The sequence below is a fragment of the Metopolophium dirhodum genome, chromosome 2 (assembly GCF_019925205.1).
Source record: "Metopolophium dirhodum isolate CAU chromosome 2, ASM1992520v1, whole genome shotgun sequence".
Classification (NCBI taxonomy): Eukaryota; Metazoa; Arthropoda; class Insecta; order Hemiptera; family Aphididae; genus Metopolophium; species Metopolophium dirhodum.
In genome coordinates, this window is record NC_083561.1 from 1,594,505 (window position 1) to 1,609,940 (window position 15,436).

Genomic DNA, 15,436 nt, shown 5'->3' on the forward strand with positions numbered 1-15,436 from the left:
GGTACTTGTAGATAAAATTTTTAATTTAACTTACGTATAAAAGATTATTTTTCAAAAATTATTTATTACCCGTTATTACTGCTGCAAAAATTAGGGCAGGTACCATCAAAATATATCAATCGTTAACGTAAACTGGATTAGAAGTAACCGATCGTAGTATACTAGCCACTAGGGCAGAGATGGCGAACCTATATGACACGCGTGTCACTCGTATGTTATTTTAGTTGACACACTAAACTTGGTGTTTTTTTCATTCAAGCTATGGATGAATGATTTTTTGATGTTTAAAAAAAAGAGTTATCAAATTATTTAACACGCAAATAAAATAAAATCCAACCAACATTTTTATTTGAGTATTTGACACACGGGTACAGAAAAGTTCGCCATCCCTGCACTAGGGTATACTCTGATACTCGTATAATGCCTATTATAAACGTGATCGATCTAATCGATTTTGTCTCAATAGTTAATATCTTCTTCGATTTACGCTATGAAATATTTTGAATCGATTTAGGCCAAGACGATTTAATTTGGCAATTTGCGTAGGTACACTTTACTACGATTAATTATTTGTAAACTATATTATAAGTACTGGGAAAGTTCCGAAAAATAATACCTGTTTAATCTTCAAACTGTGTCAAATATAATACTATGTTGAGTGATGACCACATGAAACTATTTTGGAGTATTGTTTTTAGTACCGGTTTTTACTATAATTATAATATATGTTTATTGTTTATGTATGGAAAATTTACATTCGGACAAAATTCACAAATCACTGCGTAAGACCAATATGACTGATTTTCCACTATACCTATATGTTATTATAAGCGCACTTGAACGCAGAAAAATTTATACAAAATATGAATATTTTTTTAGCCTTTCCAATGACTTTTGTAAGTACATTTTTTAAGATAATATTATTGCAATTAAGTCGTGGATTGAATGAAAAAAAAACTAATAACCCTCGGCCATTAGGCGGCAGCTACATACAGAGCCGCACGCACCGTCACTGTCTCATATTATATATTATTATACTGATGCACAGTATTTGAATAACACGTAAATAAAATTGGCTCGTCCGCAACCGACCGTGACCACAAGTGACCACAACTACCCAATACCTTTAGCGACTAGCGTAACGATAAGACGTCGCGTACCTATGTGCTCCCCGGAACTCGGTGCGGTGCACATAAATACGCCATTTTATAAAGGAACGAGAAAACGGACGTGTAAAAATACGCGTGTAACGTTGCCGCGCACCGTATAATATAATATATAAGTACGCGATATTATATTATATACACGCCAACTTATATTATACACAAACCGTTTGTATATAAGCTCTATATAGCCCACTATACATAATATATGTGACGTGAGCCGACTACTATGTACGACGAGCGATATTGTCGTCAATACATATATATATATTATATTCTGTGGCTACTTATAATATTATATACATATATATCGAACGGAGAAGAGATCGGTCGATTTCTAATATAATATATTATCATAACACTGACCCGTGAGCTGGCAACAAGGTAGGTATATATAGGTACAAACTATGCGACGGACCACGAGACCACGTCATAAGTATACCTACATAGTATACCTCGACGTTTCCGCGACCGAGTACCTACTAATATAATGTTGCATATGATATTAATTAAACGAGTGGTTGGAGCTGGAAGACGCCGATAGTACCTATATTGTATACCACATCATCATCGACGACTCCCCCGCACAATACAATAAAGACATGGAATTGATTGTATTATTGACGAAATACAAAAGGGAGCCTACCTACGTATTTCAATCATAACCGATATTAACTAATGTTCTAGAGTATACCTACCTTTTCACATATATAAATAATAGGTACCTAAGTGTACCTACTTACTTACCTACCTACCTATCTCTGTGCCTCGCGTGCAATTCATTACTGCAGATACGAGGAGGAGAATTGCGTTTAAGTCCTTGTCGATATTTATGTATAGGTACATAGCACAATAATGGAAACCATTTTCTCGTCGAGCATTATATATAGCTAGGTAACCTACCTCTATATATATAAGTTATCTCGAAAACAAATCGAAACTGACTATAGTAATACAATATAATAACAACCAATAAGTTATAATGCGTATTGCAAAGTCCGCAACACGAAAACGGAAGTTGGAAAGCAAATAATTACGTACCTGTAATACTTATATATAATTATTATATAATATCATAGAAATAATAATAATATGGTCTATTGGGCTAAAAACAAATGAATTAAAACTGTGTCGTTAATAAATTTAACGCGTTAATGACTTACTGACACATGGATATATTAAGAGTAATGTAAATTATGTTGACACCAGAGCTGACTGTATTTTCCATATGATACACCGCGCATGGTGTACGAGAATTATTATAATATACTGTTAAACCAAAAAACTGAAAATACCGGTTAACCCGAAAATAGCTGCAGCGATGACATTGTTGAAAAATAATATGTTAATATTGTATTACATACCATGGTGTTAATAAATCATCGAAATTGATAAAAAAAAAAAAAATTTAAAAAAAATTTAAATTATAATTGGAGGTACCCGGAATTTTGTCCGATTTTGTGAAAACTCGATAGACGCGTAATCGACTGGAGGTTGGCAATATCCCTCCGATCGAGCACTGTCGACAACAACAATAATGATTGTGTCACACTCTCGTCATGCGATAGTCCAAACAATTTTAAATTCAACGACAGCGGTAGGTGGCCTATGCGGTGTAGTCGAAAACGTCCGTCGTCTGCGTCTTGTCCGGGCAACACAATGACTTAAAATATTTTTACAATATTATGATTTTTATATTATTTTACATTATACTGTCATGAGATTCGTCGCCGAACCCGCCAAGGGCTGTCTGGCGTGCCGCAAGAAGTCGCACGCGTACGCGCGGGCGAAAGCCAAGTGAGGCGCTCGGCCGGCTCGTCCGTCGGGCGTCGCGCACGCACCGTGCCGCACGCATGCGCGCCGGCCGACTCGGAATCGTTCCGACGCTCTCGGCCGGCATCCGCCGCCGCCCGGTACACGCGGCCGCCGCGCACCGAGGAGCTATAATAGCAGCTCGCGCGCCCGACTCTCGGACTGCGGCGGCGGCGGCGGCGGCTGAAAACCTGTTTCGCGCCGTCCTTGTCGGGTCGCCACGGCGCGGTCGACGTACCACACGGCGGCGGTACCCGCGATCCTTGTCGGTGAAGGCGGCGCGCGCATCGCGGGCCCCGCGACACCCGAGAGGAGCTGGCCCGCGCGCGCACGCGCACGATCTCCGCGGGCGAGCATACGCATACTGACACACGCACGCGCAGGAGCGACCACGCTGCCCGCACTTGTGGCGAGCGCACAAAACGAGTTCTGGAGCCGACCGGGACCTAGTCAGTCACTGCACAACCGCCTTACCGTACGTTCGGGCGCGCGCGCCGGTTTTTATAATTTTTCTCTTGTGTCCGCTTCCAAGCCATTATTATTATAATATTATTATTATTTTCTCCACTCCGCTCTCGTTGTGAATCGAAAATAAATTATATCTCTATGCGTTTATTCATTTGGCTGAGGGATCGCATATTTATTAAATCATAATAATTCCGTTTCGACGCATCGTGTTTTCGTTTTTCGGTGTGTGCGTGCGCGGTGTGTTTAGTGTTTTTTTTTTTTAAATATTTTTATAAAGGTTTTAATATTTTTATCCTACCCCGTTGGTTCGCTTGTTCGTGCAAAGTGCGTAAATTCTGTGCTCGTTCCGTTGCAACCGTTTTTTTGTATAGATTTTTGTGAGTTTTCGCGGTGATATTATATCTATAATCGTTATATTCTCAGTGCGCCGAAAATTCAATCTCATCGCGTGTGGTTGTTATTTTAGTAAGATTACTGTGCGGTCGCAGCACACTGTACACTGTTGGATACGCACTCGCTTATTTTTGGATTAATACAAATATTACAACGACGACCCATCGTCGTCCACGGGAATCGACATTGCAGGATACAGGTACTAAATAACTGAACTTTCGTTGTCTCCATCCCATGACCCTTAAACGGGATAAAGCTGCTGTAATCGGTCGTAAATAATACGATACTTTTATTCGTGATATATCAGGGTATAGGCTAGGTTATCGGTCTTAATAACATATTTGTTTTCGCCATTCATTGCGATTTGCTGGTACTGTAGTCTGTAATACTATATATTCGTAAAGTTCGCTCGCACGTGCGTTCAGCAAATATTCGGATGACATAACATATTTAGCTAACATACTCATATCTAGTGTACTTATACAGTATATATATCGTATTTATATGTATATGTATTTGTGTGTGTGTAATATGTAATAAAAGATGTTCCGTCCGGTAAAACTATGTACAATTTTTTCCCTTTCTAATAAATAAAACATAGAGGTCGCCGGTCGGAATTTATATTCAACTCACGTGTGTGCGTTAAAGTCTCTTGTAATATTTTATTACTTACTTCACTTGCGTTCAAGTCTCCCGCACGACGTTTTCGCACAACACTTTTCCCATACGCTCGCACCGTGTGCCGCCGCCGCATTATTAGATACGGCCGTGCGCATGTGGTGGTGAGAGGTGGCGGTGGTGAACGAAAATTCGTACCAGTTTTTTGATAATGCGTGTGTGCTGTATATAATATCGGGATTCGGCGGACGTAAGCGAACGAGGCATGAAAAAAAACCGAAAAAAAAATAAAAGAAACCAAACCCAGTAAAATATTATTGAAAATATTTGCTCGTCTGTCTGTCACTCGTTCCCGTTTTAAGATTTATGTTATTACCGAATTCGGGTGGATGCGTCTGTCGCCGGTTCTTTGTATTTCTAATTATATTTTCGGCATAGAATAATATACCTCCTAACTATATATATATACACGAATACACGATGTACGCGTATATAACTTCGTCACAGGGGCTAAACGAACGTATTTTTTTCCGTTTTTATAATATTATATATATTATACTGTCAGGCTGCACGTTTATAGAGGAACCCCTTCGCGCCTATACGTTTTATTGCCTCTTTTGTCGGGCCTTTACACATGCAGCACAATACGCACGACAACAGCACATTATTATCATCACTATTATTATGTAAAGGATGTTTGTTTCCTCGCCGTCAAAGGGCCCCGCTTAGTCGCCGGTGTAGTCATATATATTATACACAACACAATATATTTTATGATATGTATAGGTACAAATACGTGTTGTGTTGAGTGTTGTTGACACGTCGAATAGAACTTTGTAGATATTGTTAGGAAACCGCGTGAGAAATATCTGTTTTCACACCCCATTATTGCGTATGTGTACATATGTTATATTATCCAAATATCTATATGCTATATTATTATATTACCATCCCGCTGTACTATATTATATATTATTGTTACGTCCGATTATATTTTGCTGCAAAAAACGCGTGCCAGGCTTCGTTAACCCTGCGCATAGCTGCGTCCACCGTTGGTCCGTTAAACTTTAACTTTTAAGCATATTAAATAATAAATATACAAGCTGCAAAGAATATTATTTGTGGTGCAGACACTATGGCAAACCTCCCCTCAATTTTCTATTTTTTAAAAGTTCCTTTCAAAAATATGAGTAGAATGAGATATGAGTAGCTTATTTTAATAAAAATTATTTTCACAATGAATACTTTGAGCCCCCACCTTTTGAAAATTTTTCCTATTTGTGACACTGGATATGTTTTTCACTGTACACAGATATTATGATTGTTATGATCCACAGTGATGAGTGACAATATGTAAACGAGGTGTGTTTGTGTGTGTATTTATTCTAAATAGGTGTATATTTCAAATGGTATATTATGTCCTGTCAAAACGCCATTATATAACGGTGTCTCGTTAAAATCCTAATAGTTTACTTAAAATGTAAATAAAACCGAGTAAGTATTTATAATATCTCCTAGAATATGCTCTTCCTATGATGTACGAGAAGTGTGCTGAATATTCGTCGAACCCTACAAAAAAGGTGTAACCGGAAAACTGTTGATGACGTACAGCGTGTCACCGAGCGTGAGTTGGTCGTACACACAAACTTGTATTTATGTATAGTAGGTATATAATATATTATATGGATACCTCTACCAATACTGAGTTAGTTTATCCCGCGTGATATGTTTTGTTTCGTTTTAACTTTTTAAAAGATAAAAAACTATTTTATGTTAATTTGTAGTAGACTGGCTATTATTTTACATTCGAATGGTCAGGTTATTCGTTCAGCCTACTCACCAATCGAATATTCCGTATGTACAGATAATTATGGTACATTTCCATAAACCCGAGTCGTGCATGTTGTTTTATGCGACACAAATACCGGTGCAAGAGGTCTTGAAGACTTGAGAGAGATAGAGAAATATAGAGAGCGACGATGAGTGGGTGGGGTGAGGGTTAGAGCGGAATGAAAGAAACAGACTCCCTATCTACCCGACATATCTGATCGATTAACGTTGAATTTTGGTGTTCGTAAGGATATATATAGGTAATATTGGTTTTTATAAAACGGACAAAAAAATAACAAGAATAAATAACCCTTATAGTACAACTGACTATCCGTAATTATAAAATTATTCAAATCGTTCACCACCGTAATGTTCATATTTTGTTTCTAACAACTTCAGCGTTTCCTCTAAATTATATATTACATATTTCAAGAGTGCGTATACGTAAGATTTCTTTTAATTTTTTTTTTTTCGTTTCTCCTAGAAGCTCGCGATGAAGTCAGTTACACCGCGTAGACTCGAAATATTCAGCTCACGTAGTCTACTTGTGTGTGTGTGTGTGTGTGTGTGTGTGTGTGTGTACACATATCACATATAATAAAAAAATAATAATAATCTGTGGATATTAAAAAAGAGCAGCATCGTTGCGAGATAAACTCGCAGAGAGGAGACCTACTTGCTTCCATAATAAACACCACTCATTTCTAGGTTTTATTAACTCGTTATGTATGTGAAATTCCATCTTTTAAAACAAGTGTTGTGTCTCGCGTTGCACAAATATCGGTTAGGTTTTTTTCTCTATTTTCTCGTTGAACGCAACGAGAGTTGTAAAGTATCCATATTTATATATAATAATCTTACATAATAGCTGGTATAAACATAAATGATATTGTCTGGCGATAGAAACAATGTTTGCTTGTTGACTTACGGCGGGTACAAACATTGGGAATAGTGGAATACCTACATGTATTCTATAGGTGCAATAAAATCTTTACTTAACTTCAAAGGACGTTTGCCGACTCGCAGGTAGATTGGGTGCACCGTATATATATAGGTAACAAGTGGACTTCAAAGACCGTACGTGCCGAATTTCGTTCAAAAATGCCTATAACCCTCGGGTATTGTAAAACATTGCACGTCAATAAACGCGTACTGCCGGGACTATACAGGGTACATATTATAATACTTTGTTCTGAGACGTTTACAATTTTATAATAACCAAAAAAAAGAATCTCGAACATGATATAGGTACCTACACCTACTTTACAGAATCACCGTCGAGTGTCATTCGACGAACATAGATTAATGGTCATCTCTGTTGCTGTTAAGCATTATTTATTAGCGTATGTGTAAGATATATGAAAAAAAAAATGTTCCGTTACATTTCCAACGGCACATTTGAAGATCTTTAAAGGCAGAGATACCTATAGTGTAATAATGGCTAGATGTTTTATTATATAATCGTGTTTAATCCTCAGAAACATTTAGTCCCAGAATGGAACTTGACATTTTATATTTATTGTTAGGTACCCATATTATATTTAGGTTTTTGATTCTGAAAAAGAGAAATTTACCTTATTGGTTTTTGAATGATCTTTTTCTTTTCTTTCTGTTTAGATTTTTCCAGGAAATTGATTGGATTCAAAAGTGTTGAATATATATCTATCTATAGTGCTACAACGCTACATACCTAACGGTTTAAATCGTCGAATATAATTTAGAAGTATAGGCACCTACTTTGAAAATGTTTAGAGTTTCTCTGAGCGGTAAAGAAATAAAAACAAAAAGAAAAGGTTTTGATTGAAAAAATGTAATCAAGTGTGGTTTTTACATTATAGTGCATTAATAATAATTTTTCTAATTATAAGTGATTAATCAATAATTTCTTAACAATATGTCAAATATTAATATTTTTTTGAAAATTCAGTTCATAACTTTCTCATACGTCGACACCCATGAATTCATGACGAATTTTTTGAAATTATTTTAAATATAACCATATAAGAACAATTTTAATTAGGTGCCTCAAATAGTGGAAATCTACATTCATTTTGTGTTAAGTTCGTGAACTACATTAGTTTTATAGGTATAGTGAAGTGAAAAATTGTTAAGATGCCGTCATAGGTGGGTATATAGTACCTATCTGTCCTACCTATAGATACCATACTTCACTAATATTAAAAACATAAAAAAATCATATTCTTTCAACTATTTTTAGGCATTAGTGTAACAACTGTGATTTGTGTTAACGCGGTAATGACGAGTTAATGAAAACGGAGACAATACACAGTTCTCACAGAAATTATCTCCGTCTGTCATTCGTGCATGCCACGCACACAAAATACGCATGTATATATCATTTATCCTTCGGAAATACACTAATGCTTCATAAGTGCTATTATACACATATTTCGTGTCGTACCTTTCTCAAGTAGAAAAAAAATAGTTCATAAGCCCGCGATAACGAGTACCTCTAATCGCATTTTCTTCTAAAATTCGTTCGGCCCGTTGCTCGAGACTCTATACCATGGCACGAATATAATGCATCTACCTATATAATATTATACGTATTATATACCTATGTATTATGTCATTTTCTTAATACCCCGTAACTGCCTAAATGTACTTGCGCCTCTTTGATATACCCCGTAGTTTTATCGTCGTTTCTGGTACATAATATATAATAATATATAGGTATATATTATTCAATTTCGAAGCAAATTTCGAATTTTATTATTATTATTGTTATTATTATTATTATTATTTAAGGCGCCAATCGACCCTTCGCTGCTGTCTATTAACTTTTTGTTACCCGTACACATGACGTGTTCGTATATATATTTGTATATACCGCGGATTTTTTCCTTCTTTTCTTATACCGAATCTCGTCGTCTCCTGCTGACTTGGCCACACCGCCGCGTACACATCACACAATATAAATATTATATTAAATATATATATATATATATATTGTCGTCCCCGCACTCTCTCACATTGTAATCTGGTCCACGCATTCACGCACGCGTACTGCTCTCACACACATACACAAACGCGCACTATATACTACGTTGCTGTAGTATATAGGTATAATATATATACATGCCAGCGCTCATATAATAGATCCCGTGTATACGTTGAGATGATTTATGATTGCCGATGCCCTGGAACGCCCCGGGCTTCAAATTCGAATGGATCCCCCTCGCGGTCGTCGTGTACGTGTATACCTACGTATAATATAGACTTTTGTCCGGTGTGGGTGAACCGAGGGTGGTGCGGCAATGGTTGTGGCGCGGCGACGACGACGACCAAATAACGATTTAATGATGATGATGATGATGATGATGGCGATGGTGATGATGATGATGATGATAATGATGATGACGAATAAGAACCGCGCCGTGTCTGTAGAGCAATTATTATTATTATTATTATTATTATTATTATTATTACTGTTACCAGCGGCGGCGCGACAAACGGGTCGGTTGGTCGTCCGTCGCATCTCCTTCTCATCTATCGTGTAGCAACAGCATCCATTAATGCGTGTTATTCGAAAATATATTCGCTTTGTACCAACACGACCTCGGTAGGTACTTAAAACGTCGTAAAATGTACGTTATTTTTCAGCACAAGCAATCCACACTGAAACGAAATTCGCCCTCTTTTATATAGGTTATAGGTATCGCTTTTCATTTTGTTCTAGCGACTAAAATACAAATAAACAAAAAAAAACAATGAAATTACACCCGTCCCATATAGTGACCCGATAGGTTGACAACTTTTACGTGGAGACCCTTAATATTGTTTTTACCGAGAGAAAAACGGTAGCAGCGGTTACCGGTTACCCCGCTGTATATTATTAGGTATCGAAGTATGTGCGAGTGCAGTGTGCGCGTGCACGTTCGTGTTGTCTCGGTCACAAATCTCATCAACTGCAGCAGGACAACAATTTCATGTACGAGTTTAATAATAATAATAATAATAATAATGTATAATATAGTGAGTGTGCGTGTAGAAAGCAAATATTATTGTTGTCGTCGTTGCAGTCGCATCGTCTCGTGTGTTATGTGGAATATCATCGAGAGACCACAGCACGATAAGAAGCTTAATTTCGGCGGCGGGTACGTGCGATAAAACCCACAGTGTTGTGTGATGTGTGTTTTTTTAATGGACCAAACTTATTTCCAAATATTATTATTATTATTATTATATATTATTGTATCTTTTGGAGAACACCGTGTGTAACACGTCAATCGCTCGGTTCACTATACACTATATATACCATATACGTATATACAATTTGTATACGGACAAGGCGTATAACCTCGGGGGCCCCGCGTGTAATGCGCGCTTATCGTCATCTCGGTGCTGCCGTGTCCGCGCACCACGGCATCTGTGGTACACTGCTGATGGAGCCTCCGACGACGACGACGCCAAAAATCATCGTATGTTATAATATATATAAACGGGAAAACGATATCGCTGGAGAACACGAACGTGTCGACTCCTCGTGTTCCACAAAATATCGGTAAAATCACGTGAAAAAAAAAACAATCTGTTTGGCGTATACACCTCTAGGATATATTATTTATAATAATATATATTATACCGGCCAGTATATCGTTCTATCCGTAAAACCGTTTAAACATTAATTTAATACTGTTGTATCATATTCAGGCAGCCTTTGTGCACTGATATAAAATTATTCCATATGCAATTTCTCTGTTTTTAAATTGCTTTTTTTATTATATTATTATACATTTAGTTATTTAAAAGTAAAATAACAATTAATTATTTTGAATCGATTTATAATATTTACTTAGGTATAGGTCACAAATAAAAAGGTAATATTATACACGTTTTACAGATAACGAAAGTCTGAACAATTGTACGTATGTGACGAACGTCCATCTGAATATATTTATATCATATATGTATACTAAAAAAAAACTCGTGCTATAAACAATTAAGTATTATAATATATCAAACGTAATTTTATTGCGTTCGCTAATGTTATTATTTTATGATCAAAATATTATTTACTTCAATATAATTATTTTATTAGTTGTGGAAAAATGATACCCCAAAACGTATTATATTTTACGACGATGCATTAGGCGTGTAAGAACCATTAAGGATAAAATTAAATCATTTTTTTTTTTTTTAAGAAGCATTTTGTGCATTGTATTAGTAATTATACGTTTTTTGTGTATAAACTAAACGCGCGTGAATATACAATATATAATATAATATTTAATATTATAATGCTGCAGTGTGTTTTAGATAGGTAGGTGCCGCAGCTACTTACACTCCGCTTCGAATATAGTCGATTTAATTTGTATACAGTACCATATCATTTCAGAAATGAAAATCAATTATAAATTATAATCGATAAAATATTTCTAAGGTCAGATTACAATATAATATATACATATTATATTATCATGTATATACACACACACAGGTACATGTGTAGGTACGTAATATTACGCGAGGCGAATAATAATAGTATAATAATAAAAAAATAAAAATAGACTGTATAATTAACATTTTCGATAATTGAGAATATCGTTTTGAATTTTTATAATATAAGAACGTGCACATCGCGTATATTGTATAATATAATAATATGTACGTAGACATTTATAATAGCGTTCGATATTTATTTATTTTTTTATGTTTATCGAGACCATTATACTATAATATCATGATATTATTATTATAAACTACTACCTACTATTTTATGCGGCGCGCATTGTTGTTTCGCTCGTTCGTACTTTTTACGTATTGAGTGATATCGTATTAGGTAGGTATACAATCGTTTATATTTGAAAATATGAAAAATCGCTGCGGCACCGTGTGATTAATCGCGCTCGTATACCTACACATATTTACCTCCAGACCTCCTATACCCAGCAGCGTGGTGTTCGGTATACGATTATATGATGTTCGTCGATCCGCCGCATGCCGAAGCGACTTCTGGGATACGAATACACGGACATATCATCATAGGTATCTCTCCACCAGCTGTCCAGCTATATTATTGTTGGACATATTATATATGCGTGCACAATATTATATTGTAATATATCGTATAAACGTGTGTTAAATACGGAATTATTTAGGCGTTTCGCCCGAACATACTAATATTGTAAAAATAATTTCAATCCGTGTATAAGCATGTGTGTGAGTTGTGCGCGCACAATGAGCGCGTATAATAATAATAATAGTAGTAGTAATAATAATATATTCGTTTACGTTTTCGTGTTTGTACAAATAACATATTATACATATTATTCACCGCAGCGCGCTCGTTAGCTCCTCGAACACAATATAATATAGTATATTATAATATACGACGGATTCCGTCTCCTGGTTTCGAGCGGTGCCTACTAACAGTACTAACAGGGGGGGGGGGGGGGGAGAAAGAAAGAAAGAAAACACTCCCGTAAAAGCACATATTATATTTTACAAACGTGAAACCGTGGCTAATTGCGCTCTGGTTAGCCGAACGGATATTATATAGATACCTGTAGCCTATATGGCCATATTATTATTATTATTATTATTTATTATTATGTATGCCGAATATTATATTATAGAAGATGGACGCGACGCGAGACGAGATATAAATTATTGTTATTATTATTGTCATGAACACTGAACATAGTGCACGGTGGCGAGACAGTGTATGCTACATAATAATATAATATAATATTATATACGTTAATTTATATAACACTATTATCGCAGTGTATTATATACGACGTGTCCATTATTTTCCGTTAAATTATTATATAGTCGCGTTATTGACAATATTATTATACCTATATAATATGTATTTATAAATACAATACGTCCTCGTAAATAGTCTATCCGGGTGCCAGAATCTCGTGAACCTCGGTGGTGTTCTTTTTAAAAAATATAAACATTAGAATTGCATTCTCCCCGTGCCGCCACGGAGTCGACACAATGTACCGATTGAAATAAAAAAAATAATACGAAATCGTGTCGGGGATGGTTAGGTGCCATGCTGTGCGGTGTAATAATAATTTAATATATATATATAGTTGAGCCGATTATAATGAAGATAAATCGCCGGCCGATTCATACATACCATGGAGTCGGATATCCGGGAGACCCACGGCCTTATGTTGCTGCAGCGCGTATATTTCGTTATTATATTGTAATGCTTATACCTATATTAAATTGTACTTAAATCTAATATATATATATACGCATCCGTGGGACGAGGTGACAAACTTGTGGTGGACTTGCTAAACTTGGCAGGTGTCCATGTAGGTTCTACGCGTGTCCCATATATATGTGATGTGGTTTTTTTTTAAGAAAAAATTTCAATTTTTTTATAAATCGAAATCGAACGCGCGTAAACATAAATAATTATATTTATACACACACACGCATATATATATATATATATATATATATATAAAGTTACTATGCAATATACATTTTTATCGAATATAACGAGACGCTTATTAGAATATTCCGATTGATATATTATATTATATATTATTATCTATGTACATAATATGAAATATTAAATTACTCGACGAGTACCTACGCGAAAAATAATGATTGCACATGTGCAGCAGTGGTACATTTTCACATTTTATTTTACTATATCCGCGTGTGTGTGAGTGTGTGTGTGTGTGTGTATGCATGTGCGTGCGTGTGTAGTTGACGAGGCGACTTTACATATTATTATTATTGCCTACACGTGTATACCAATTTGTTACGTCTAATGATTTTTTTTTTCATCTGACGACCGAAATACGCGAATATATATCTATACATTATACCTACTTGGTATACGATGATAATAATGTACTAACTATATTATAATATTATATTATATATTCGTAGACGCGAATTATTTTTATTATTATTATATTTATTATTACGTGCCAGACGCGTACCTATATATTATATACTAATACATTGTATATAATATTGTATAATATTATCGTGTTAGATATACGTATAAATACCTCACGACAAATCGAGTGTCCGTCTAATAAACAAAACATTATTCAACCACATATATGATAATATAGTCGGCTGGTATACTATTACTATACATACACCAAAAAATTATTGTATTATTATGCAGGTGTGTTTAGTGTATACATATATTGTGAATGTGAATGTGTATGTGTGGTGTGTAGTAATAGTAAAAATAATAATATATCCGTTTAGCTTAATATATTATATTCAGTTTTGTGCGTTTTTTTTATTTTTCTTAACAACACGTAACGAATTTAACTAATTCACACATTTATATATATAGAGTTAGAACCTACCTTTACGGTTATACATATAGACATATAGTATCATATACATACATGAAGACACCTATATGTGCATGGAACGACTAAAGAACCTGTAATATTCTTACAGTAAGAATATAATATAATGTACAATGGCAGCGGTGGAGAATTTTTCCGCGATTAAATCATTAAATAAACTAAAACAAAAATAAAATCAAACGGCGTAATAATACAATAAAAACCATTTTCTCAATGTTACGCTCAATAACTTAAATTAATTTTCTAATAAAATAAAAGTTAATGGTGTTGTCGTCGTGCACAGCGTCGATTAAAATCTTAACGATTATTGTCCTAATTTAACGTTTTTGTTTATTTGCTACGATGTACCCAATAATAAAGGAGGAGAAAAAATACAGTCAGTGTGCGCGCCGCCATGACTTTACTATTAGATTCACACGTTTCGTCTATGACGTTTTCTATAACACACACAAATACACGTCATAATATTACGACTTATAATACTATATATATTATTATTAGGTTTTTCTCGGGAATCTCGCGCGCACAGGGTTGACAAAAAAACCATTATTATTTTTTCCCTCACATTTATTTATTATTTTTATTTTTTTGTCAAACGCCTACGTGGTGCAGTATATATAGATAGTATTTATTCCTCCTGAGCATCACTTAGTGTTCCGCCGACCTTATCCAATAGTCTTACCATCTACACATACACACACACACACACACACACATATACATTGTAATCTGCCGGAATCATCTTTAGTTAGTGTAATACGTACCAACATATGTAGTTATATATGTACAAGTAGTATATTTTCCCTCGATACCGATAAACGCATA

The 15,436-nt window shown here is 35.3% G+C and overlaps 1 protein-coding gene across 1 annotated transcript in view; it reads left to right on the top strand.

The window, feature by feature from the left end:
* The first annotated feature begins 3,420 nt into the window (after positions 1-3,420).
* Positions 3,421-15,436, top strand: part of LOC132938215 (protein dachsous) — a 134,530-nt gene continuing 122,514 nt past the window's right edge. Inside the window, 1 exon segment of the mRNA XM_061004915.1 lies at positions 3,421-4,035. The gene's annotated coding sequence lies outside the window, so the exon portion shown is untranslated.